The 27,876-nt window shown below is 40.4% G+C and overlaps 1 protein-coding gene across 6 annotated transcripts in view; it reads left to right on the top strand.

Annotated features, from left to right (window-relative positions):
* Positions 1–27,876, top strand: part of 5-HT2A (5-hydroxytryptamine receptor 2A) — a 237,483-nt gene that overhangs the window by 70,376 nt on the left and 139,231 nt on the right. The window contains exon 2 of one of the 6 annotated variants that reach the window (XM_072302857.1): positions 1,749–1,839. The exons of the other annotated variants lie outside the window; for them this stretch is intronic. The gene's annotated coding sequence lies outside the window, so the exon portion shown is untranslated. The remainder of the gene's footprint in view (positions 1–1,748; positions 1,840–27,876) is intronic. 6 annotated transcript variants of the gene reach the window in all.

Below are 27,876 nucleotides of genomic sequence, written 5' to 3'. Positions count from 1 at the left end.
ATATCACAACAATCGATATATCGCAAAGCACTCCACGCCGCTGGTCTCAATATCGAAACACGCTCGAAAAGCACGATAGTGACATTTCCGAGACGAAGCGTAATGAAGAGCATCCCCTTACGAACGACCCTGTTGCCGCCCTAATAATCAGTATTTTCCTCCCCATAAACTGCGAAACAAAAGCCGCGGCGGGGGATGGTGGCGGGCGGGCGAGGGCGTGTCTTTAACTCCGACAATTACCCAACTTCACACTTGGCAGAAACAGTGAATAGAGCTTCGGTTCCTATTCATTTTGACATTTGCCCGCAGGATGCAGTCGGCGGCGAGGCGCGAACGATCGACTATCGATATTTCTCCATTTGAAACTACGGTAAAAAATCGATTATTAAAGCTCACCCTGTTAATCGACCCTATTCCACAGGTTGAATGGGCAGATCGATCGATGTATCGCAAGGCACGCCACGCCACTGGGTGCAGTCAGCTGGAAAATTCCTCCCGGAAGGGGGGCCGGGGGCACCAAATTGTTGACATTCAGGAATTGGGTTACGCTAACATTTGGGAGGTAGGCGTGTGGAACTTTCACACTTTCCCCGAGTCTTAATTATGGAAAGAGTTCGTGGCGAGACATTTACACACAAACGGGGATAGTTCCGTATTTCCCCGGCTCCCCCGGCTTGTTCGCCAGCTCGCTAAAGTTCATTCCATTCCGGGGCTCCAGAAAGGGGGGGGGGGCTGCTTAGAGTCACCCGAGTTTCGGAAAATCCTCCTCGGCTCAACAAAATAAGATTATGGAGGATAACTTTTTTAAACAACGCCTCGTGTTTTTCCTACGGCCCGGCGAGGAAATAAGAAAAATATGAAATCGCTTGTCTCTTAGGGGACCCCTGATTTTTATTGCGCCTCCGTTTATTATCTCTCCTCCAGCTTCGAATACTCTAATATTTGCTTTGCTTGAACATCAAAAGACTTCCCGAATGTACATAACCTCTTCTACTGACAGATCTCAGTCGATGAACTGCACGAATCACAAGGTTACTGCCGTGCTAAGGAAAAACGCCGTATGAGCCTTCGGGTGTTGCCAGATTTGCTCCGATCAAATACAAATTTTCAAGGAAACTGCTGAATATTTTTCATCTAATTCTTTAGACAACTTTGCACAGAATTCGATCTAAAATATCTCAAAATTCCAAAAGATTTGGATAAGTTTCCTACAAAATACATATTTTGTCCGGGGAAATTTGGCAACTATCGAATGTTCATACGGCGTACTTCCTTAGCACGGCAGTATAGGGCAAACACATTTCAGAACATGAACTTATAAATCAATTGAAGGAGAGACTATCCTAAAATCTCTGAGACTTTAAATGATGTTCTCATGAATAAAGCTCTGTTCTTTGCAACAAAAAAAAACCCGCAAGCAAAACAAGGCATTAGGTTTCAAATAAATCAGAATAAATAACAATTTTAGGACATTATTTGTTTCGTATTGACTTCGGTATTTATGTAGATTCTTTGACTTCTAATATTAGACTTCGAGCAGATAATGTGCCCGTATTCCAAAATTTCAATTTTACCTCCAAAAAGCCCAATTTTCAGGGGATGTTCCTGGACGGGGATAATTAGCAGAATCAGTTCCGAACTTTTTGACAAGTAACTCCTGTAGACCGATGTAATATAACCAGATAAGAGTGTTTACCCTTGCACTTGCTAGCGATCTAAACTGAAGCCGACAATTTTCTTTGTTTCAGGTGCGTGGTGTTTCATTAATCAATTCTGAGGATATTCAAACACATGATCAATGAAAAAAACAATTCATGATAAGCTTTTCATTTCCAAATGGTGAGTGTTGTTGATAATACAAACTATTAAGCTACACTGTGCAGATGATGGGACCAGTTTGTCCCCAAACGCGTTTGCAATGATTAGTCGTAAAGGGATGCACAGAGTTGCACTTAAGAGTATCTGTAGCGGGGAATATGTTGCTGAAATGAGTTTTTTCTCAATGCAATGAAAATAGTTTTACACTGAACTTAAACGCACGATAGTAAAATTTTTATCTTTTTGGATAAATGTCTCGTCGAGGCGTACAAGCGTTCAACTATTGTCGGCGGCATGCGGCAATATATCCTAATCTCCTCACATACTCCCTTCTTCCAGCCTCGGCGAAGGTTGGTAGTTTTCCTCGCACCCCGGTCAATTCGACGCTGCTCTCCACTGACGGAAGGGTGAGACTCGATTTCCGCATGAGTCCCAGAAAGTATGAATTTATATGAAGAACAGGGCTCACGTGGAAATTGAGATACGCCCTTACGTCAGAAAAACGAAAAATTGATGAGGCTACCCTCTCGCAACAGCAGCCAGCTCGACTTAACAATATTGAAATTTTTTGTTAAACAGAGTACTGCATATATAAGTAATACATTTGGAAGTTTAACCTCATCCCTACCTTTTAAACTACTTATTTGAGTCGTACTATACATTCTTCAGTTTCGCAATACGTGTACAGACGTTTTCACTTTCAGTCAACTGCATCGAGAAAAAATTATTCCATAACGGTCGTGCGGGCCCGATTATTGAAATTTTGTGTTAGTCAGGCGGACATAGATGATGTAGGTTAAAAGGCGGAGCGTGATTGGTTGGCTATGTCTTATCGCTGCTTTGTCGTGCCTATGTCGGGTTGAACTCACAAGCTATCGGTACCTCTGAAGTTTCCGACAGTATGTCGTCCATTCCACCTGACGAAGGCACGACAAAGCAGCGATAAGACATAGCCGACCAATCACGCCTCGCCATTTAACCCATGTTGTCTATATGTCCGTTCGACAAACACTAAATTTTAATAATCGGCCCGCAGGTCTTAGGAGGTTTGCTCGAACAGAACATCCAGTGCTTTCCACGCTTCAAAAGCGGTTTCCGAATCCATGATTTTCTGGCGCACCTCATCAGTAAAGGCGATGGAAGATTGTCAACTCGGCAATGCTGTGTAAGATTTCCTATAATATTCCCGATATTTTTTAAACTTTTAAGCTCTCCTTCACTCGCATTTTCGAGAGGGGTTTCGAATTCACCTATATTTTTCAATCTACCACTTGCAACGCACCGTCATGGTAATCTAGCAAATCACGAATTTCGCGCTTCCGAACAGGCCATTCGTTGTGGGATTCTAGTGGTTTTATCGAAAAATAAGCGATTTTTACAAAATTCGCGGGATCCATAATTTTCAGGTATCAGTAGTCAGGATTAGTGATTTCACTTTCTTCAATACAGTTAGCCGTTCTTCTCACGAACATGCGGAGGCATCTGCAGTGAACGTACCGCATTGAAAATCCCTGACCGTCTGGAAATTCGTGGAACTTCGAGAGTTAAATATTACCACAAGTTGGGCTTTGTGCGTTCTTATTGCGAAGTGAAAATTATGGTTGGCGGGCCCAAAGCGATAAAAAGGTGGCAAAATTGGGAAACTGAAAAATATTACGAGTCCAACCAACTCCACGGGGAAACTATTTTATCAAAACTCAATTTCCGCTTTCTCGACATCGGTCCAAACTTTTTCGAACCACAACTTTAATCAATAACCTGTCAATGCTCGACGTTAAAGCTCCTCTTGAAGTTACAAAAAGGCCGCTGAAAACTCTACCCGCACACATTACACGCCTCAATTAATGCTCGATTTATTTTTCCCGCCCACTTCTTTCTTTCAGTCCAATACGTTTCAGGTATCCTAGCGTTTGGGTCTCATCTACTCGAAAAATGGACGCCTCTTACAAACATGCTCGAGATTTAATTGCGGAAAGGAATAGACCATTTTTTTTCTCTCTATTCTCATGCGTACGTGGTTTACACAATGGACGTGTTGCAAACATCAGCTAGCGTAAAAAGAAGAGTTATTTCGTTTGGGGAATGGCTCAGAAATCACTAGGAGCGCAGCGGGAAGGTCTAAAATACATGCCTAATTTCACAATCTGCCTAAGAAATACGCGGTTTTTTTAAAGCTTCCCGTTTGTAACACATTTAGTAAGATTTCAGTCAAATTTGCAGAGAAGATATTTATGGTCTTTTTATGCACGTCAAACGATTTTGGGGTGCGCTAAAATTGGGGGGGGGGGCTAGGGTCCGAGGTCCATTTTTAGCAAAATCACACGGAAAGTCCATTCTGAAGGACTGTAAATTTTGAAAAATGCCTTTATTTCTTTGAAAGTGGGCATCAAGTCACATCATCTGGGTCATTTTTTTTTCTTCTCTCTCTAGTTAGAGTTTGCAACAGGCCCATTTAAAGATGGTTCGAAGTATATTTCCTGCGCATTTGACGGCGATGGAAGTTAAAACATGAGTGTTCCGGGCTCCGGTGCTGTGCGAGGGAGTGCCGGACGTGGCACCTGCCATTTACGGGAGGGGCGCCTGGGCGAGCCACCACGAGGTGCATGTTTCGCGGCGCTCGGAGTTGGGGCTCTTGAAAACCGAGCACTGGTTTGATTAAGGATGGGTCGTGGTAATTACATTAGTGGCATTGCCGAAAGGGATTTAATGCGATGACAGGTCGCTGCGCCGAGCCGCGCGCCGCTTCAGGGATGGGGTTGAGATCGCGACACCCCATCAGAGCTACTCTTGGTCCGTGTTGGTTCTTGGTGTTGTCAAAGCTGACGCCAGACGTTTCTTAGTGCTCGTGCAATACCACGAATTCGACAAGTATGCATTTTTTACACCTTTTTGGGAAGAATTTATGCAACACGAGTCGTAAATTTGTACCAGGCTAAATGAATTACGGGGAAAAAAAGCACGAGGTTGTTGGGTGAAATGGACATTTCCAATTAATTGTGGTAGTACCCCCAATTAACTATGGTAGCCCCCCAATTAATTATGGTAGTACCCCAATAAATTGGGTTACTAACCCAAATGTTGCGGTACTACCACAATTAATTAGAATTTGTCCGTATCATTCAACATTTTGGGGTAGTACCACAATTTTAGGGGATAACCCCTGACAGTTTTTTGTCCACTCATAAAGTGGGTAATAAGACATGTCGATAGATAATCGGTCCGTTGCAAACTTTTGCTAGGGCAAAAATAACAGTTATACCTTATAGATAATGCCTCAAAAAATCACGATGATCGCATTGGCAAACTCTGAAATACACTCCTAAGTTAACTATCAGCTTAAGAAATTTGATTTTTTTAAGCTTACCGCTTCAAAAGGATACTACGGCTCAGGCGAACATTTCGTTAGAGGAGTCGTTCCATTCAATCCCTGCACAACATGGCCTACGCTTCCGCGCGCAAGTTGAGGCGAGCACGAGGTCAATCAAGGCGGATATCTATCAACACGAGAAAAATGTGAATGTCGACACGCCGATTGTCATCTGGTGGTTAGAATCATCGTCCCGTCTCATGTTTTAGCGAATTGGCGTGACTATGTTGCATATTGCGTGGTATCCTAGTGAGCAGGGGTTGGATGGAATAACTTCTCTGAAGAAATACTCACCTGTGCCGTGGTACCGTTTTTGAAGTGGGAAGCTCGAAAAAATGCAAATTGGACGTAAGCAAGAAAATCTCCACGATCCATCGAGGATTGCAAGCTCGCGTTTTACACTGGTTGAATATTGTCCACCGCATCGCACCGCGTGTGGTGTGTCTGACCTCGAACACCGAGAAATTACGATTAAAGCGCGCACCGTGTTGTGCGCGCGAATGCGAGAAGTATTCACGCAATCTTGTAGGCGCTAACATGCGCTCCACGCCGCTCACACTTGGAGTTTCTGCGCGATTATTCGAAGTTGCAATAAAATAATCGCGCGCGGTATCGGACCATGGGCTGAAAAGGTCCATGTTCTGTTTCAACGCTGTATAAGCATTGCCTCGTTGCCTCAGCTTTCTCAACAAAATATTTATTTGAGAAAAGTTGGGAATGTTCTCTATATTAGCATTTTTAGATTGAATGGATCATTAAACAAGGTATAAGAATTCAAGAACTCTAATACGTGATTCTTCGCTAGAATTTCGATTCGTTCGTCGAACACGATTCGCGACATGAAAACCCACGACCGGATCGCCCCGGCGCACACTGGATCGAGCCAATAGGAGAGGTTGGACATAAGTTAGAAACTTTAAACGCTTATTACTCCGTTTATACAAAACTTCGATGTTCTAAAAGTGGTTCCATTGGTTTCCTCAAGATATTTTCTCCTGGAGGGCACCCCTTCACAAAAAAGGAAACTGTCACATTACATACTTTCAGTTATAAATTCAAAACTTGATGGTGAGAGTGCGAGGCTACAAATCTCCGTTTGCAACGTTGCAGACTTCTTACCGTGCTGTATTATTTCTTCGGAAAACTAATCAATGTAATTTCCCGAGAATTTCATTGATTTTTCTCCTGTCAGCGAAATATTCAGAATAACGAGCTACGAGGTTTGCTCTGTGCCCCGTATCTCTTCGGAGAAATAAAATAGAGACGGATATTATGAAACATCACATTATGGAGATAGGTGCTTTTGCACTTTAGCCATCGGTATTCCGGTTTAAACAGGCCCTAAAAATTTACTTCAATTCATGGTCGTCTCAAGCAATATTTAAAAAAGAAACTTTAAAACTCGACTCCCTTAAATCTGCTGAAGGCGCGTTGGTTAAGTTCTGCAAAATTCGGATCATTTAGATGCATACCCCGATATAAATCTCCGTGTTCTGGCGTTACTTTTCGTTTATACAAGAAGTGAAACACAGCCCAACCCAAATTTTATATTGATTTTGGTACACTTAGCGGTGAATCTATCGCAAAAAATAACAATGGAGAGACAGGGCAACCCAAGATTCAACCGAAGGCCTGAGTCATATGTATTTTACTTCCCGTTTTAACCAAACTTTCGTGTTCAGTTTTCTCCTGTGAAGAGTCGCTACCTGGAGGTATGAGCTGAGGATCCTGGATCCAGTTTTAAAGCGGGGAGATACATTTCATCTCACCGGCTGAGTTTTCAAGTATACATATTGCTCGTCCCTGCCGGGCGCAAGTGGGTTGGGGGTGGGGGGCTATTAATACGCGGACTAAGTGCGTGTCTCTTACCGAGCCCAATCGCTCGTCTCGCATGCTGTGCTCCTTGCTACCACCAAACGTCCAATTGCAGCTCAGACGACGACGCGACGCACGGTGGATCGAGTCAATCGGAAAGGTCGGACAAAATTTGAAAATTTTAAACGCTTATAACTCCGTTTATACAAAACTTTGAGCTTCTAAAGGTGGTTCCATTGGTTTCTTCTTGAAATTTTCTTCTAAAAGCACCCCTTAAAATTTAAAATGCGACAAATTATACATAAAAATTTGCAATTTTAGCCAAAAATTTCTTGTCCGACCTCTCTGATTGACTCGATCCATTGTGCGACGCAAAGCGCCGGATGCCGACGCGACGTGACGAATACGCATCGCCTTGTCAGCCAAGACGTGTTGACGCTACGCATAGACCCACTTCGCCGATATACATTAGACCCAGGGTACACATTTTTAGCAATCTGATACATGTTTTTTGACAAAAATTTCATGTAGAACACGATTCGCGCGACGGAAATTACTGAAATTAATTCCTACTCAAGATATGTAACGTTATTTGATTCATAATTCAAAACTTCCGCTCGTTGGAATAACAATAATCCCCTTGAGAAAAACCGTGCAGGGGAAAAAAAGTCTCTTGGAGACAGATTTTAGACTCATAAAAAATTTGACAAGAAAATTTATTCTTGATTCAATCGGATTTTTGCTCCATCGAGAGCCGAGCCTCTTATAGAAAGCGAATTTCTTTCGATTCAGGCAAAAATCCGATTGATCAAGATTATTTCTTCTTCTTTTCAAATACACCAGGAGTCTTTAAATGTTACCGTGACAGTCCTTGCGACAAAAAATGTGACAACCTTAATTTTGACACTTTGACTCATCTGTAGCAAGTTGTTTACACTTTGCGCTGCACGGGGTGGAAATGCAACAATGCTGTATTGAGAAATCGTGCCAAAATCGTCGCGTAACGCGATTTTATTCACGTAGAGTATAGTTTTTCTTGAGACCGGGATTTTGAAACTTCTCATAACCAATATAAAATAAATAGGATTTAATGTTATCTTTGTAAGGAGTAAATTACAATAATTTTCGTTGCTCGAATCGTACTCGAATCTGTAATTCTGATTAAAAAAACCAAGTACCAGATTGCGTAAATTCGTATATTATCTACTGGCCAATTGACACATTCGCCCGATTTCCCGATATTTCTTTCAGACGCAGGTCGCGGAGGCTGCAAGCGAGTCAAAAACAACATGTGACCCCCGCTTCCGAAAACTGAACGTCGCACTTTTGCGACAAAATTTCAAAACTTTTTCGCTTCATTTGCGCTGGTGGTTTTTAACCGGAACCCGTCTCGGAGCGTGAGCAAGTGAGTGCGAAAAAGTTTTAATGTTGTGTTCAACATACTCTTGGGCCCAACCCTGCCAATGCTGCTCATTGCACTATTGGAAGTTAAACCCTCGTATAAACGAAATCGAGCGGTGACGCATATGAATATAATAAGGGGTACGTCCCCTGACCGTTACGCGGACCAAGCCCCAGAAAGTGCTTCGCGCCCCCTGAAATCCCCTTCGCGGGTCCCCGTAAGTTAAGTTTCCAAAATCTGAATAAAGCGGGCTCATTTCAAGACTATTGCCTGTCAATTATCATAAAAATCTTGGAAATCAACCCAGCACAACGCCAGAGCGAATTGTGGTAAAATTATAATTTACGTAGCCAGAGAGCTTAAAGTAATTAGTATAAAATATATTGTGGAATAAACATGAGAGACGGTTATTTGGACAGATATAATTCGACGATTCCTAGCTGCTTGTCACGTATATCATGTAGCCGAATAATTTCCCCTCAATAACTTCAAACAAGTTCCTCTACTTTTCTCTTCCCCTTCCTCTTTTTTTATGAGAGGATTACACAAAAAAAGCATTCAAATACTCTATACATTTTTCTTAAATTACAAAGAATTAAATCAAGCAAAATGCCAAATTAGAAAGTTGTGAAAAACATTAAGCATTTGGGAAGAAATTAGGTTACTGCTTTTGTACTTGGGTTGACTCTGGTTATAATGCGTCAAGTTGCTAACTTAGCAAATCGTGCATTTTCTCCTAAGCAAAATTCACAGCAGAGCAAAACTATTTCGAGTGTAAAAATGGAGGTGAAATTTAATATAAATTTAAAATCAAATCATATGGAAGAGGAATTTTTCTAACTTTTTTTTCGATTCTTACGTAATGAGGTATGGATCTTTTCTTCTGTACTCTTTCCATTTTAAGCTATTTTAACGGAAATAATTTTTAGTTCTTTTCGCCGCAATTTAACTTGCGTTAGATTCCAAAATCGGAAATATGGAACTTTTAACTTTAATTTCGGTAGTAAACATTAATTTCTCTCTTACGTGCAAATGTTGAGAAAGTTTTAAGTATCCTGCATAAAATTTTGATGAGAAATCAAGTCCTGGGAGACTTAAATTCTTTACCTGTCTAGGAGTTCATTACAAGGTAGACACAGTTCGGGACTTAATTGACCGCGGTGGTAACTGGAGGCATCCGCTAGAGTACCTGTATAGCGAGAGTATGGACAGATCGCTTCATGGAGGGCTTAGGGCCCAAAAGTGCAGCCACCCTTCTAACCAACTTCTAACGCACAAAATTTCACTGCCAGTCTGCAGATTCCAATTCTAACCATGATGGCAAAGAATGTACAGAAATGAGCGTTCTTCCGCGAAATTGAGTAAATTTATGCAAAAACTGAGTCAAACACGTGCTTAATAAACGACAGTTCGTAACAATAGTATTAGTAAATCGTTCTGGATAATGGAAATTCATAGGTTGGCTGCATTTCTGGGCCCTAACTTTATTCGCAGAAGCATCGGTGAAGGCTTGATGGATTTTCGGAGTTTCACATCTGTCCATACTCTCGCTATACAGGTACTCTAGCATCCGCCAAAACTGACGGCGGTATTGAAGGTGGTGTAAACATTTCATTCTTCAGTGGACAGTAACGGTCTGCAATATGACGGTCCGAACTGCAAGTGTAATACATACGGAATGCAACTATTCAACCTCGGCGGTAACCCCAGGTGGTATCCGCCGAAACTGAAGGCGCTATTAGAGATGGGTGTACTGTACGCAGTGTACGCCCTCCATCGCGGCGCACTATGGTCCACAGACCCTATTTAACGGAACTTTAGTCAAATTTTGAAGGTGGGAAAAATTAAAGTTTGGCACTACAGTTTTATCATACATACTCCCATGGATCGTCACCTAAGTTTTCATCGACTAATAATGATTTATAAGATTGTGACGGACCCTAACAACAGAGCGCGCGACAGGTCTTCATTAGCTGATTGTGGGCCGCATTCGGTGGTGCGTTACAAGGTGTTTATTTTACCGAGTTACGCATCATCTATGTAAATTTTTGGGCAACATGGTTCCACCTGGTGGCAAGTGACTTCCTTTTCACCCAGTTTCATTAATTTTGAACTGAAATTTGTATGCTTTTTAACGCTGCAAACATACGCCAAAAAATGATAGAAATCAGTGAAATTCGTAATTTTTAGGAAGCTCCAACTTTTTTTTAATTCTAGTTAATGCTTTGCGGATTGAAAAATCTTGTTCTACATATCCTTAAGTTTAAAATGAGGCCAATTTAAATGTCGCCTTTTGTCGCCTAATGGTCGAAATGAATTTTTTTCGGAGTGCACCTCCGTGCATCAAAATGTGGAATATTCCATGCATTTTTGGCGTTTTTGCGACTGTTAAATTTTTTATCGGTACAAAATGAAAGTATTCCGATATATTTTGATCTACTGAGTCCGAAAATGACCTTGGTTTTTTCTTATAACCTCTCACTTTTCCGAAAAAGCGACTTTTTCCCGGGAAAATGAGCAAATTTGACGTATTTTTGCCATAATTGCAATTCATGTTGATAAATTATACTGGACCCGCGGTAAAGAGATTCTGTTATGTATATTAAGCTGCTAAATCCGAATATGACCTAGGTTTTTTTTATCACCCTCCAGTTCTCCGATAATGCCGATTTTCCCGAGCCTTTTGGGTAAAACCTTTTCCGGACTCTAAGTGTGTTAAAAATACATTTTAAAAATGATTTCGATGTGCGATACATCGATTCTTATGCATTCTGACTTGCTAAACCCGAATATGGCCTTAGATTTTTCCTATCACCCCTCATTATCCCGGAAAATTCAATTTTCCTTGGAGAACGAGCTTTTCCGGATAAAATCGGTTTTTCCGAAAAATTGAAGGGTAATGGACAAAAACGGAGGTCATATTCGGATTTACCGCCTAAAAATACATAAGAATAACCTAATCTCGACCGAGAGACATTTTTGTTATTATTTTTATACATGTCAAAATAGGGTGGAAAAAATCTTCAATCTTAAAAGCGCCAGAAATTACATTTGAAGTTAAGTTTCTCGGTCAGGATGTTAATATTTTGTTTAACTAAGATGTAAAATGAAATCAGCGACCCAAAAATCATAAGATCCAACACCTTTTATGGCGGTGCAGTGCATTTTCGAATAAAGTTCCGTTAAATCCAGTCTGTGGACCATAGTGCGGCGCGGCGCGCGGTGTGACGATCCAAGCTGCGGATTAATACGTGATGCAACTATTCAAACTCGGCGGTTACCCCAGGTGGTATTCAACGATGTTGAAGACAATAATACAGGCGATTCAAACAAACTGGTAACAGGCAATAGGCCCTGTGTGTGTGGTTTTGTTCTGGGCTATAGTTGAATACCTTCAAAACCACGTAGCTCAATTTAGAATGTTCAATTAAATTCAAAAGAGGCATAAAGTAACATTAGGGCTTGAAACTTTTAGAGGATGATAATAGAATGATGGGAAAAATTAGTGAGCATTCCAAGCTGTATTACTGATTTGATTTTCTTCTAAAACTGAAGTATGCACAAAACTGATTTTTAATCTCATCAAAAACCATACCTACTCGCTCAGTGGTCATTGTACTTTAATTTCGATGGGATAAAAAGGAGAGTGGTTTTTGAATCACACGTCATTCAAACATAAGTATTGCGAGATTCCCCAATATTGTGTTGCAAGAGCTAGCATTTTTTAGGGGAAAATATATACATGAATGGTAGAACAGTGATACACATTATAGTTGTTTTATATGATTCTTTTTCTATACTGTGACGGTCTGCTGCAGTCATTCGTATCCTCGCGGGGATGCGCTTGGCTGTTGCGTAACACTCCCCTCCCCTGGACCTTGGTTCACGACCAGTGACCGCGGCTGCCCGCCATCTTGAGATTTAGTCTTCGCTTGTCTCTCCGCGTCACTGGCCGTCGATCAAGGTTCCCTCCGTTCCTTTGCCGTAGTTTTTGCCTCGTGTCGAGTTTTCTTTTTTTTGTGTATTTCGGACTGTGCCTTTTCACTGTTGTGTTTATCAATAAATCGTTGTTTCTATCCCGTACTCGCTCGTTTCGTCTCCTTTTTGTTGCGAGTCCTCACCGACTGACCCTCTGAGGTGAGGCTTGCCCAGCGCACCTTATATCAGCCCAGTCAATCGTCTTCCCGTTTCATTTTGGTAGCAGAGCGTGGTTTGCTTCAGAGAAATCGTTAATTGTGTTTCTTTCCATCTTTTTCTCACACGATTGTGAATTTTCTCTGCTTTAAACTTTACCCGGTTCTCATGGCTTGCCGGTGAGGTTGCGTAACGACAAGTGCGTTCCGGGCGAGGAGAAGAGTCCTCGGACTTCTTCCGAGGCAGTCTTTCTTTCTTCGCGTGTTTTTAGCTTCAAGTGAAAAGTGCCAGTTTTTCGTTAAAATTTGAGTGAAATTCGTGAATTTGTGAAATTTCTGTGATAACGAGTTCAGTCAATCCAAGATGGCGGAACCTTGGTCGACGCGGGGAAACCACCGGTGATTCGGAGACGCAAGCGGGGCTCGACTCCAACTTCGCGTGGAGCCTTCTGATTGGTCGGCACTGCTGGTGCTGTTGTTGGCACCGCTGACTTCTCGGTGAAGTACCGAATGTTTTCATTTTTGATAATGAGTGCTTCTGATAACCTGTTGTTGATTCTAATTGAAATTTAAATCGAATTGAATGTTGTTGATTCTAATTGAAATTTAAATGAATTTTAAAATCTTTAAATCTTGAAATCTCTTAGGTAACATTCGATTATTAGAATTGACTTCTCTTGTATTTAAATCGAACTTGCTGACCATTGTCAATTGCAAACAAGTAATTTTTGAATTCAATTTTTCGAATAATTCTTGTTCTTTCTCGTTCTTAAATTGAATTAATTATTGGATCATTAATTATTAATTATTGAATTGTTAATTATGATTGAATTAATTAGTTATTGGTTATTGAAGTATTAATTATTGTCCTCTGTTAACAGCTATTAATTTTGCTTCATCTGATGTTCGAGATTTATTCCTGATGTTCGATATTCATCTGATGTTCGAGATTTATTCCTGATGTTCGATATTTTGGTAACGACTCTCATCTCAATCCTGGTGTTTACCTAATTCCTGATAGCGACATGTTGATCTGTGACATCGACCCCCAGGTATCCTGAGTTGTCAGCTTCCTGACTATTGTCTTGGTATCAGTCTCGTGAGTTTGGTATTTACCTTATTATCTTTTGTTTATAGTTGTAAGTGACATGAAGGTCTTTTCAGCCAAATACGCCTTTAGCCCTTCAATGGCATATAAATGACCTTTTACCAGAAGATCCCAAAAACGTCCAAGAGAATTGGGATAAAGCAAAGAAAAATTTGCAAGCGGCCTATAACCGCCGTAAAAAGCGATTCGATCATGGTCGAGCAGATCACTCATTCAGAACTGGAGATCTGGTGTATTGGAAAACTCATCATTTGAGTAGTAAAATTAATAAGAAAATGGCTAAACTATCACCCCGTTTTGAAGGCCCGTACCAAATCATGAGATTTACCTCCCCTGTCTCCGTTCTGTTGTCTGATCCGTCCGACAGCAAGATTGTTGTTAAACGGGCACACATCACGCAGCTCAAGAAGTTTCTACCCAAAACTTCCGAACCTCCTGAGTCTAATACCAAGGTAAAAAGGTAATTCTAAAGTAAATGTGAAGTCATAAGAAACTTAAGAGATGAGTGCCTTTACCGAAATTTTTTGTATTGTATTGTATATTTTGTATTGTCTCTTGTGTCAAAGCACAGCAGCCCGACCTTGTAATAATAATGGTAATTGGTAAGATGTTTAAGCAGTTTTCACAGCAGTTAATGAAATGCTGCATGGTTTAAAATTTTGTTATTGGATACCCCTGTCAGTTTATTTAGTGTTTCTTTCCTTTTATTATTACCTTCAAAGATTGGGATGAAATTGTATGCCCCACCAAAAAATTTTTTTTTTTCTTAGTGACTGTGTCACTTTCACTTTGTGTAAATTTCGCTTAACGAGATTAAGCTTATTTTTTGAGTTTCTGCCAGTTTATTTTGTTAAACAACCTAATTGTGACCATGTATTTTCTAACCAGGTTGGCCCTTGGTAATGGTTTCCCAAAAAACCAGCTGATTACAAAATATAAAATTTCTCTTTGCAGTAGGTAATATTGAAATCTAGCTAGCAGTTTCAATTCATGTTATACCCTGTGTAAAACCTCTCTCTGCAATTTCTTGGAACGGACTAATCCCCCCTTGACTGTGATATTAGATTTAAGCGTCCCCTCCCCTTTAGTTGATAAGTTAAAACACACCCGACTATGACCCTAATTATTTCTACCCTATCGAGTATGGGCCGATAGTGAGTAAGAATCCACCTTGAATTTTGACGTTACCAGAATATCTTGTTTCGAGGCCTAAAAAGGTATTCTGCGATTTTTCTCTTTTATTCCATCCTTCTGTATGATTTTCTTATAATTTGCCTTAAAATATTTTTTTTTCACAACTGACAGGGTATGAACAAAAATGTTGTAATGTCGTGTCTATGAACAAAAATGTTGTAATGTCGTGTCTATGAACAAAAATGTTATAATTTCGTGTCTATTAATGTGTAATAGTAATGAAATGTGTCAAGTCATAAATCTTTAGTTGGTAACTGAAAAGGACACTCCGAGTAAAAATTGTAAGAGTGGTACCGTAAGGTCCGAAATTTTTTTTTTTCAAATTTTTTCATGCAAGTTTAGCCGTTCAATACTGAACTTGCATCTCTTTGTAGATCTATCTTTAACGAGAAAGAATTGACACATTGTACATACATTTCGTAATTGATTAAAAAAAAAAGGTAATCGCTTAATTTTCCAAATTTTTGTATTTCAAATTGGCCCCATTTGTCCATTTGTCATTGTATTGTGCTCTGCCCAATTTAAAACTTAAAATCTTTAGTTGGTAACCGAAAAGGACATTCTGAGTAAAAATTGTAGGAATGGTACTGTAAGGTCCAAATTTTTATTTTTTCTTGATTTTCCCCCAGACAAGTCTAGTGTTCAGTAATAGCCTTGCTTGTGTGTAAAATTTTCGATGTAAATTTCTTAGCATGGCAGAGCTAGAAAAAAACCTGTAATTTGTTAGAGTGAGTAAAGTGTAAATTTGTAATCCTGTAATTTGTAAAGTGAGAAATTTCAAGTAATTAGCTTTTTCAGTTGTTTTTCGGTCAATAATCTCGTCTGCCCTAGGTTTTCTGAATGGAGTTTAATTTTTTTATACCGTTTCTCGTGTTGTAATACAGTTGTGCTGATTTTCTCTTAACATGTAGCCTCTCCCCTTGATTTTCTCTTGGGCATGCTACCTCTGTTAATTTTCCACAATCAGTCTTCTTTGTTTTGATGCACTTGAGCACTCGTGTTCCCGCGAAGTCGCCTTGTGTCAGTCAATCCTTTTCCTTAGGTGTCGTGTCGATCTTCACTGAACATGTAGCCTCTCCCCTCGAGCAAATCTTGGGCATGCTACCTCTGTTCAAGAGTGAACTCCACCTTTACACCTACCTTTCTACCATTACATAGACTCATCTGTCCCCCGGCCAGGTACCCCCGGTGTTGACACCTGATTTGTCTCCCTGTAATTTAAAAAAAAAAAAAAAAAAAAAAAAAAAAAAAAAAAAAAAAAAAGCCTCTCCCCGATACTTATGTTCGGGCAAGTTTGTTGTATTTTCATTGACCATGACCATTTAGCTTTCTTTTAACACGCAGTAATTTATCAACCAGAAAACCAAGCGCATTCAAGATTTTAAATCCTTAAACAAATTTCTAATCCATCTGGTATCTTGTTTTGATTTGTACTTGCTATTGATGATTTGATTTGTATTTGCTATTGATGATTGATGATTTAAGTTTCTTGTAGAGAAGTTTCTTCTAGATTAAGAGTATTTCTTGTAATTATTCAAATCTCTTATTGTATCGCATTGTTTGAGATGTATGCATATTAATGTTGTAAATTCGAAACTGTAGATTCGATTGTAGATTCCTTTTTTTGGACCCATGGTCCCTTTTAGGTGGGGGAGGATTGTGACGGTCTGCTGCAGTCATTCGTATCCTCGCGGGGATGCGCTTGGCTGTTGCGTAACACTCCCCTCCCCTGGATCTTGGTTCACGACCAGTGACCGCGGCTGCCCGCCATCTTGAGATTTAGTCTTCGCTTGTCTCTCCGCGTCACTGGCCGTCGATCAAGGTTCCCTCCGTTCCTTTGCCGTATTTTTTGCCTCGTGTCGAGTTTTCTTTTTTTTGTGTATTTCGGACTGTGCCTTTTCACTGTTGTGTTTATCAATAAATCGTTGTTTCTATCCCGTACTCGCTCGTTTCGTCTCCTTTTTGTTGCGTGTCCTCACCGACTGACCCTCTGAGGTGAGGCTTGCCCAGCGCACCTTATATCAGCCCAGTCAATCGTCTTCCCGTTTCAATACTTTCAATTCAGGCACTGACTCTTAATACCAATATTTGATAATTGATTCATCCAATGAGCAGCTGTTTTGGGGGAAAGATAACGCTGTGGAGTATAGTGATACGGTATAACCAGATAGGGGGGTTTTTCACCTCTGAAATTTTATGACACGTGAAGTAAATGAAAACTCGAAAAAAAGAAGCCAAACATTAATTGAACGGCAATAATTGGACTCGTAGCCAAACTACATTCTATGTTGCCAAATTATTTATCGCGTTTTACTCTATTAACTATAAATGTAATCATATTTAGCCTTGAACTTTTGTGAGTGTGTGTTCTACACTCCAGAGGAAATTTGATTAAATCCATCCAATTATTCATTGTTGATACTTCGATGATAATGCCGCTACCGCCTTCAACAGGCATCGTCAAGTAGCTTCTACATGGAGAAAAGGATATTTTTATAGAAACATGTCCGCATTATTTCCAATAGCGCCCCCTGTTATGCATTTGTAACGCTCGTTGTACCTTCCTTATTAATTTTGTCACGTCTTCCTAGACTTCTCTCCTATTAAGAGTAAAAAATCGAAATTTTTACCAAACTACCGAGGGTATTTAAAAAATCGATACTAATCGGCGACTTCTGTTTAATACCTTGGAGTGATAGACCGTAACTTTCTTTTATTCATGTACTCGTCACGCTCGATCACGTACGGGTGACGCAGAACACAAGGGTGAATTATAGGAGCGACTTTGATGTATGGACTACAATAAGAACTGCTCAAAATTTTTCCGCAGACATGTCACTTCCCAAACATTTTCAGGAGGCCCTCGGGTTGATCGGTGCCGCCAGACCCTCCTCGATGAGGCGCTACTGCTCGAAATCTCTCCAGAAACATCTTGATTTTAAAAAAATGTAGGGGGCCCTCGGGTTGGTGAATGTCTCCAGACCAAAAGTGGTCTTGCGAGGGTACCTTTGACGTGATCGAAGTGCCCTTCTAGCTTTCACGTGAAATGACATGTGTGGACTGTACACTGGAAAAAAAACACATTGGATCTAGAGTCCAGACTCTTGAAAACATTGACAAGAAAAGTGACTCTTGATTCAATCAGATTTGAGCTTAAATCAATAGGAAATCCGCTTAAATTAAGAGGCTTGTTTCTTGATTTAAGCTTAAATCTGATTGAATCAAGAGTATTTTTTCTTGTCGATGTTTTTAAAAGTCTGGACTCTAGATCCAATGTGTTTTTTTTCCAGTGTAGATTGCGACTCTCCTCTGTGGCGAGCGAAATCTCTATTCATGGGATTATAACCATGCAAATACCGCCGTGCTAAGGAAAAACGCCGTATGAACCTTCAGGCGTTGCCAAATTTCGATTGATAAAACACGAATTTCCTGGTAAACTTATGAATATTTTTCTCCCAAATTTTCAAACAATTTTGCTCGCAATATCGCCTAAAGTTCCTGAAAGTTTCAAGGAAGAATATTCATAACTTTCCTCAAATATAAATATTTTATCGAGGGAAATTTGGCAACGCTCGAATGTTCATACGGCGTTCTTCCTTGGCACGGCAGGACACGTCTCAGAAGCTGAAACGGGTGCGCCGAAGAGGCATGGCAACCACGCCGAACGGGCCCCCATCTCCACGGGGAGTGTATAGGGGGAACGACGTTCCCGGAACGTGTGCCACTGTGTGTGTGTGTTGGTTTGATGGAAACCCAAACACTTGTGCCTGTGTTCCTCTTTTGTCATTCACACTCGGGTCGCTGTCACCCTGCCCGACCACCCTCCGCCTCCCTCTTCCCACCGGGCTCGTCACACACGGGGAAAATCCTCGGGTGCCTCTCACTCCAACATCATCTAGTTCCTGATGACTCCGGATCTCCGAGGTGAGATTCACTCCGAGTCTTGGAGTAAATGTTAATAGTTGGAAGAACCTAGAGTCCCTTTATACTGAGAGTCAAGACAATATGAATCCATTCCTGATTGGTTCCCGTATTTTAGGCCTTCACAGTTTCACAAACGGGAATAAAGATTACATTTTCACCGATTGCAAAGATTATAATCTGGAATGGACCAGGGAATTACGGGTTCGGCAAGGAACAAACGGAACGCGAGAAGGAACGGAGAAAGGAATTTGAGAATGGGCCGATCAAAGATTACAAAAAACGTTCAATTTCTGAAATCTTTATTGTGTTGTCTTGACTCTCAGTATAAAGGGACTCTAGACGAACCTAAAGCTGTGTCTACATGAAGCGTTCGGCGATATCATGGCAGATCCAGCAAATTGGCAACGTTGTTTTTCCTCCGTTTAAACCTATGCTATGGAAATGTATCGATTCTCGGAGCGGCCAGGTTCTCCGACAAGAATCGATCTTTTTGCATAGCTTTAAATTCAGAAAATCCGGTGTTGCCAAATTGCTGGATCCGCCTCTGGATGAGACTTACCTGTAAACTTTCAAACATTTCGGAGTGGAATCAGGACTCAGGAGCCCATTCTTCACATTGAAAATCGAAATGATACGAGTGCGGAGTGGAATTGACTCCGTTAGTAGAGGAAAAATCGCGAAAACTACGTAAACTCCATTAGTATTTACGTTTCTTTTTTTACACTGGAGATGTGTTCCAGTTGGTTTGTGTAATTTCCACTTGAGCATTATGATTAGCAGCTCGGAAATTCTTGCAATAATGCAAAGGTAAAGCGTTCTGTTTGCCAACGGTTACATTCTCAGAAATTTAGTGCTTGAATACGATGAGACACGCTGACACCTAGCTTGGAAGCAGAGCAATAGAAAATTTTCCCAAGAAATGTTGTAGAAATGTTTTCAGAAACGTTCGGGGTTGCTTGAGCTTACGAGTGAGAAATCCAACTTAGTGTCATTTAATAAATTCAAAGTTAGGTGACTCTGACTCATAGATTCTTGCAGCGTACCCCTCGGGGAATACAGTATCATCCTACTAAATTTTTCCAATTTTTTGCCCCCAAAAAAGGAGGTGATACTCTGAAAACCTATGCGGCACAACTCTCTTTGCGATTAGGAGTTGTCATATTTCGAAAAACTTTGATAACCTGAATCGGAAACTTAATAGTCATATAAACCGACACTTTTTTCTATTGAGCCTAAGCAAGTAGCCCAAACTCTAATTTCCCTTAACTCAGTCCAACTTTGTTATGAATAGAAACAAATGCCGAACTGACCCCTGACCTCTGGTTGAATGCCACAACGGCGGCATGGATTTTGGAGATAATTCTTGCACACGAGACTGAAATGTGTGTTTTTGATTGGCCAACTCGCATGATTTCTGACAGCTAATTATACTGCCCTGACAGTGCCACGGTTGCTGTCACAAAATATGTACGCATAGTATGCGGATGATAAAACACTAGCCAAAAAAGGTGTTTAATTCAAGGTAGTCCAAAATCGGTGGAATCAGCGATATGGTGCACTGAAAAAAAAAATATCTGTGTATTTACTAAGAAAATGGTAAAATTACCAAGAATTCAGGGTACTATCTGATCCCAGTTTTTTTTTTGTAAAATTATTAACTTTCTCGGTAATATTACTGGACCTTGGTAAAAACGCCAATATTTTTTATCGACTGTGGTAGAATTACCGTGATAAAATGGAAAAGTTACCGGGAATTGATTACCAATAAAAGTGGTATTCCTACCTGAAAAAAAAGGAAAAGTACCGGTTTTTAGGGGAGCTTACCGGCCCGTAATGGTAAAATTACCAATAATTGGTAAAAAAAGTGAGATGATAAAGGTGCCAACGGACCTTAGTAAAAATGCCGATAATTTTTTTTCAATGTGAGGAGGCGAGGAACCGCTCAGTGATTTAAATTGTGACTCTTTTACTGAATTACCCCCACGTGGATTAAAACTACTGTAAACCCTTGCTGAACCTTTTCATTTAAACCAAATTCACCCTTCAGGATTAAACATACGAATAGGATTAATGACCAATTCATCTTGCCAACAACAATTGGACTACTTCCACTGCAAGGAGCTTCATATGAACTTTAATTAAATAAAAAAAAATATGTACATAGGAATTTCGCACAGCATAGTTTATTTTGATTTTGATAATTATCACATAGTCTCTGTTAGCATAAATACGTTCAATTAAAAGGAACACTTCATAAAATTATTATTCGATTATATTACATTATCAATAATGCATCAAATAGTTAATGGGATTAAAATGAGGAATTAGAAATGCATTTTCGGTCAGGGGAAGCACTCGTTTCTTGAATGAAAAGAAAACATGTTTCACTTTTTTCATCTTCCTGAGGCGAGATAAATTGCAATAAGTTTAGGCGCTACCCCGTGAGATCTTGATGGCATTAAATGTTTATCTCTCCCTCACTTTATACCCAGGCTATTTTTCTTTCCCTAATGACCCCTCCCTCTTAAAACCAGAGGCCAGTCTGCGGAGAGGGTATTTTATTTTAATTCCTCTCAGCATTCACAGAGCTTTTCTGAAAAAACTTCGAGGAGTGATGTTGATTTTTTCTTCTCCAAACAAATAAAATCGGTACGGAGTTGTAAAACTCTGCAAACAACGTTGTGACTATGAAATATATATAACCGTTGACCTCACTCAACGGCGTGACTTATATCACGCATGTTTTTAAATAAAAAAAAACCGAGAGTTGCATAAAATATTAAAATGCTAACTTTTATCATCTTTGTGCACAGCATGAGATAAAGTCTGTTGGCCTAGTTTGGTTCAGATTTGAATATGATTCATTTAGTGATTATAAAATAGGGGAATATTGCGTACCAGTCTGACTGCTACGCATTTTTCCTCAAGAAATCCATAACCGCGCCGTTTCCGCGAGGATACATTTATCAAAAAATATTTCCGTAAATATTTTCAGCATGTCTGCGATATTTATTGAATGCCTCGAGAGTAATACTCAATGCGGAACATTTACGCACTCAGACAAGCATACATCCCTGTCTCGGCGATGTATGGGTACGGCCTCCTGCATCGGTTGAAGACGCGTTTTCATAATTTTATAACTATTCGGATGTGTCGCGTTTGATCCTGAGCCCGCTATGCTGCCGGTTAGAACCTCGGTAGAGAGACATTTTTTCCGAAGAAAGATTTTTTAATATTGAATTGACAATGCCACCGTGCCAGATAGTAAAGCTGCCATTCTTCGTGCATTGATTTTGGACACTTTAAAGCTAGCTGCGTAAATAAACAGTAGGAGATGTCTTTTCTACCATTAAAATATTTCACTCGATAAAAATCAGGCAGTTACTCGGAAACAGAAGCAGCGCGCCTTCAATTCTGCAGGTACAACATGGACATCCATCAAGCACGAATAGTTGTATCTCTGCACCGTCATCAACGCGCAGCCTTTCCCTTGTTCCATTTCCATGTTGTGTTGGTTCTGTGTGTCTTCTTCCTGATGGTGTTGCAAGAGCTACGTGAGCAACACAGCCGCAGACAGGAGAGGCGTGATGTTCCTCGTTTCGTAACTTTTTTCCCGATCTGAGATACACCTAGTTAGCAGCATACAACGAACTAAAGCGAGTTCACGCCACACGGCATCGCGCCTTCATTTTGCAGATGCAACACGGACATCAGTCAAACACGAATAGTTGTACCTCTGCGAGGGTAGAACACAACCTGAAAGGAGGTGCCAATTAATTTTGATATTTGAAAAAAATTAAGGTTAAGTTGGCTCAAAATATACAAAAATGTGTCTAAATAAAAAATCATTGAAAAACAATTAGAGGTCTTGCAACGCCCTGCGCGCGAAATCGTTATTTTTGCGGGAGCTATGTTACGGAATATCTGTTGGACTACCACCCCTAGAAATCCTAAGCTGGGTTAAACTGACCCAAGCATCTCCTCTGGAAGGGTTACGAATGGCTTTTTTAAAAGAAAGGTGAGAAACCGCCAGTATGTTACTATAAGGTGACAGCTGAGAAAAAAGTATTTTTTACCTTCGGGCACATAGAAATAATATAGACGCAATACTTACCAAAGTGTGTTATATAAGCTCCGGATTCTAGCAGTGTCACCATCGAAGTTTTTTCGTGTTCACCTAATTTCTTACCTTATTGTCTAGTGATCCATTATTTTTCTGCGATAATTTTTACGGTCATCGCATGGGTTCCCGAAACGAGCATACGGAAATTCCTAGCTTTTTCGACAAAGTTATCCAGTGCTCCCATTTTCCGGAGCTAGCACCGAATTCCGGAACTTCTGAATTTTCCTGAATTTTTCCCGGAACTTCGGATATTCTCGAAAGTTTCCGGATCTTTTGCATTTTCCGGAACTTTTTCGGAGCTGTTAAAAAAAATCTGAACATAATCCCGGGATTTTTGACAGTGATTATGTGAAAGAAATTGGAACAAAAAGTTCCGAATCCCGGAACTTTTGACGAAGATGGGATGGGAGCACTGGTGGTATCGCTTGGCAACCCGGCGTAGCCGAGAGGGTTTCCACGAGGCAGCAATCGCACTCGGGAGCTCCCGCGAATCGTGAGAATTTGCCGAATGAGGGCAGAGGTTTGCGGGAATGCGCGACGAAATTCCGCCAGGCCTTTCTGCTCGGCTTCATTCGGTTTTCACCCTTCGCTCACCCAAGATAAGACTAAGGGTCGCATTCAGCCCCGAAGCTCTCACCAATATCAAAATGCCATTTTATCCGAGGGGTATTTATTCCCAATACGTATAGGTCTACATTGAAGTCTTTGGTCGATGTTTCATTGTAGATACAAATTTTTAAGAGCAGCCCAAGACGATGATAACAGTGGAAAAACAAGGATGAAAAAACGGGAAACAAGGCTAAAAATACACAATTAATGAGAGCCGAGACGTTTCGACTCAAAACTGAGTCATTTTCAGTCGGAAACTATAAAAATTTAAAAGAAAAAACGATAAAAAACCCCGAGCCCTACATGGTGGTGGCCGGGATCTGAGAGAAAGAGAAAATTGATTTTCAATTGATTTTCGTCTCGGGTTTAATTAATTGTGTATTTTTAGCCTTGTTTTCCGTTTTTTCATCCTTGTTTTTCCACTGTTTCATGGGAGTGGGTCTGATGCAAATAAGAGATATCGACGGTGAGACTTCCAGATCATGTATCTTGTTTGCGGTGTTTAAAAATTACTGCTCCCATTTTATTTTTTTGAAGAACAATAATCCTATCAAACTGAAAAAAAAGTGAAGTTGATTGATATTATGTAGGTAAAAAAGTGTGCGAGAACTTAAATAATATTGCATTAACTGCAGTTACTTTAGCAATGCCAAGATGTAAAACTAACTGACGTAGCGAGTAATTTAGCATTTTGTGAGGTTTCGCAAGCTTATTTGCATACAGACTGTTGAATCTACTTAACTCTTTTTTCGGCGCAATTTATATGGTTCTTGTTATATTAGACTACAGTTTGCAATAAGATATTAAAGTTTTGCTGATCGTTGACTAATTCGCACACCTGCGTGGTATTTTCATGACGAATACCCTGTCTCTTATATAAACCAAACATATTAGTTTTCTATTGCAACAATTAATCCATTTAAAGAATAGGAATTCAAAACCTGGTACGATTCAGACGGTTATATTGAGATTGATCATGAAGTTGCTCATTATATAAGAACCAAAATGCCTCCGCTTCATTTTATTTTTAAGGGAGAAATTTCCCCAAACGTTGGCTCCATTTCCGTATCAGGAATCGCTATTCATAAACCATTGAATGCGTATCAAATAATTAGAGAGACATTTTACAATCTTAGCAGCGCTTACACCATGTCGAAATTCCACCCACCATAATATGAGCCTTCGGCAAATGGAGGTGTTGCGTGTGTGAAGAATTTGCGATTTGACTATTGATTCTCAGGTAACTGTTTGCGAGAAACACGATCCCCACTGGTTTTCTCTAAGATCCACTCCCCACACTGTTAAAAATTATTCTGGCCTGAGTGGCCTGAGTGAAATATTATGGAGCTATCCTGCCTGGAGCATCGAGTGACAAAATTTTGCGGTGAGTTAGATAGCTCGCTCTGGCATGGGAAGCTCCTTGTAGCATGTGTCACTCCAGGAAAGACAGCTATATGCTCGGGAGAGATACTTTCCACTCAGATTTAAGATACTTAAGAAGAAACAGAGCTATAATTTTCTGCGCATCATCAACGCGCATTGACCGTTACAATCTTATTCTGGAATTCACGACTGCGACGGCGTCAGTCTCCAGCCAGTGGCTTTTGCGTGAACAGTGATTAGTTGCGACTCGTGAAGGTGTACAGCAAATTAAATTTTGTTTGAAGGCTTTCCAGGATAATACCCCATGGATCCCATACCAAAGTGTTCGCTGAGTTCCTAACACGACGGAAAATAAAAATTCGTCCTAGTAGAATAGCCTACCTCCAGGAATTTTGAAAACGCCGGTAAGGGCAGCAGTTTTATGAAACTAGGTTTAAGAGAAAAAATACATATTTCGTACCATTATACTGCAAAATTGTATCTCTTTCTCTTTTATCGCTTCATTCCTTATCGCTTGTTGATTTGCATGTGCATGGTAGTTTATTTAGATTATTCCCTATTTAAAACCATCATGTTGCTCCCGTTAATGTATTATTTGCTTTTAGTTGTACTTTCTTGTCAAGTATCTGTAGTTTCCTTGGTGAAGGTTCGTTATGCGTCTGGAGATGGCACTGTATGCCGAAAAACCTCAGGTGTATTGAATAAAATTTTGCAGTATAATTCTACGAAATTGTCATTTATTCTTTTTAGCTCGTATGATACTTTTGGGCATCAAAGCCTGATTATGTGGGTATGGCGTGGCGTCCAGTAAAGTTAGAATTCTGTTATCGTGTATATTTATTTTTTAAGCTTACACTGAATTTATGTTCACAAAATACTTAATATCTATAAAACTTTTCTTTGTCTAAAAGCGTTTTCGAAATTACTGGAGACAGCTGTTCAGCTATGACAAATATTGATTTTCCGTCGCGTGTTTGCAACTCAAAAAACACTTTGGCTCCGAATTTGTGGGATATTGGCCCGAAAGTTCCTCAAACATGATTTGATTTGCAGTACAACTTCACATCTTTTCAAAAAAAAAAGAACATACATTGCAGTTACAGGTGGAAGGGAAAGGCAGAAGAGGGAGGGAGGAGAGGGAGGGGAGGAGAGAGGGGGAAACGGATCGGGGTATGAGACGGATGCCAGGGGTAAGGGGAGGGCAGTCGCCAGCGACGCAGCCCGTCCTTATGCCTGAGTTACTTTAGCTCAGCATTTCCATACTTACGTCGGAGATTTTCAACTCCGTGGAAATTGGCCCTGAGCGATGAGTGACTTCCGAGCGACTTCCTTATATAGGTCGTGCTCTGAGCTAATTTTTTTTAACAGTGCAGCTCAAAAAAAGCTCTCAAATTGGGGGCAACATGGAGGGGATATCCCACGCTATCCTGAGAGTCCACCTCCACATCAAGACGAACTCTCCATGCAAAGATAGGGAGCAAATACATTGACAGGGCTGCCACCTTATTTGGGGACTCTAAAACTGAAATCACGGCAAACCTGTCAATGTATTTGCTCCCTATCTTTGCATGGAGAGTTTGTCTTGATGTAGCGGTGGACTCTCAGGATGGCGTGGGATATCCCCTTCATTTTAGCCTCAACCTGAGAGCTTTTTTTGAGCTTGGGAGTGGATTTCAGAGAAAACCAGTAGCACCATCGTGTTTCTTGCGAACTTTTACATAAGAATGAATAGTCAAATGGCAAATTCCTCACACATGCAGCATCTCCATTCACATACAAAAAAGTTACAAAACCAAGAAATTCCGTGTTTTTCGGGCGACATTCGGCAACGTCGGGATTTCCGAGCCTCCGGTGCATTTCCTTATTACCACGGCGCAACGATTGCTCCAGCGAAAAGGCAACGCCGGGCGGCGAGGTTACAGTGATTACACTGTAAATAATATGTAAACAAGACCGCTGCCGCTAAAAGGGTTGACCGCGGCAATCGGTCGATTGTTTGCGAGTTGAGGTATTTTCGGCAATTAATTTCGACCTCTCCGGCAATTTTTAATGGGTCAAACGCTCCGCGTCCGAACCGGCTCCCGCTTGAAAATTAATGTTCCTCTCAAATCACCACCAAACAACGAGGTTAATAACAATGAGCCGTCCGAGTCGGATCCAGCAACATTTTTGATTGTTCGCTCCACGAATTACTCGTCCATCACACAAAGCGGGCGTCATATGAAAAACCGCACAAGTCCATGGCCCTTTTGCTCAAGTCCACGGTCCTTGGACTGAGACTTTGCAATGGTCCCGTTTCGCTGGACTGTGTAGGAGCAGTCACACAGCACCGCCGGAGCGACGAGGAGAGCCGTAGGTGCAAAATGAAGTTTTGGAAGATTGGGCTTGGAAGCTTCTGAGCGGAAAATTTTATTGCGAGAAGTCTCCGTTTTTTGTTTAATTGTAACCAATCATACAAAAAAATCTGAATAATCATTTCGCTGATTAAAAGCCGTAAGTGCAAAAATGAAGTTTTGAGAAATTGGACTCGGAGGCTATACTAAGCGAGAGATTTTATTGAAAGCACACTAAGAAAAAAAAACACATTGGATCTAGAGTTCAGACTCTTGAAAACATGGACAAAAAAAAATACTCTTGATTTAAGCTTAAATCAAAAGGCTTGGTTCTTGATTTAAGCTTGAATCTGATTGAATCAAGAGTATTTTTTCTTGTCGATGTTTTTAAGAGTCTGGACTATAGATCCAATGTGCTTTTTTTCCAGTGCAGTCTCGTTCTTTGTTAACTTGTCACCGATTGTCCAAAAAGACTTTTGAAAATAGTTTGGATGATAAAAATTCGTAAGAGCAATAATGAAGTTTTGAGAAAATGGGCTTAATATAATGAGAGCTTTTGAAAGGAAAATTTAATTAAAAGAAGCCTCCGTCTTTTGCTAAATTGTCACCTACCAATACCTATCATACAAAAGACTCCTAGAAATCCTTTGGACGATTAAAAATCGAC

This window comes from Bemisia tabaci, chromosome 7, assembly GCF_918797505.1.
Source record: "Bemisia tabaci chromosome 7, PGI_BMITA_v3".
Taxonomy (NCBI): Eukaryota; Metazoa; Arthropoda; class Insecta; order Hemiptera; family Aleyrodidae; genus Bemisia; species Bemisia tabaci.
Note: the sequence above shows the minus strand (reverse complement) of the source record. Positions and strands in the feature narration are given on the sequence as shown.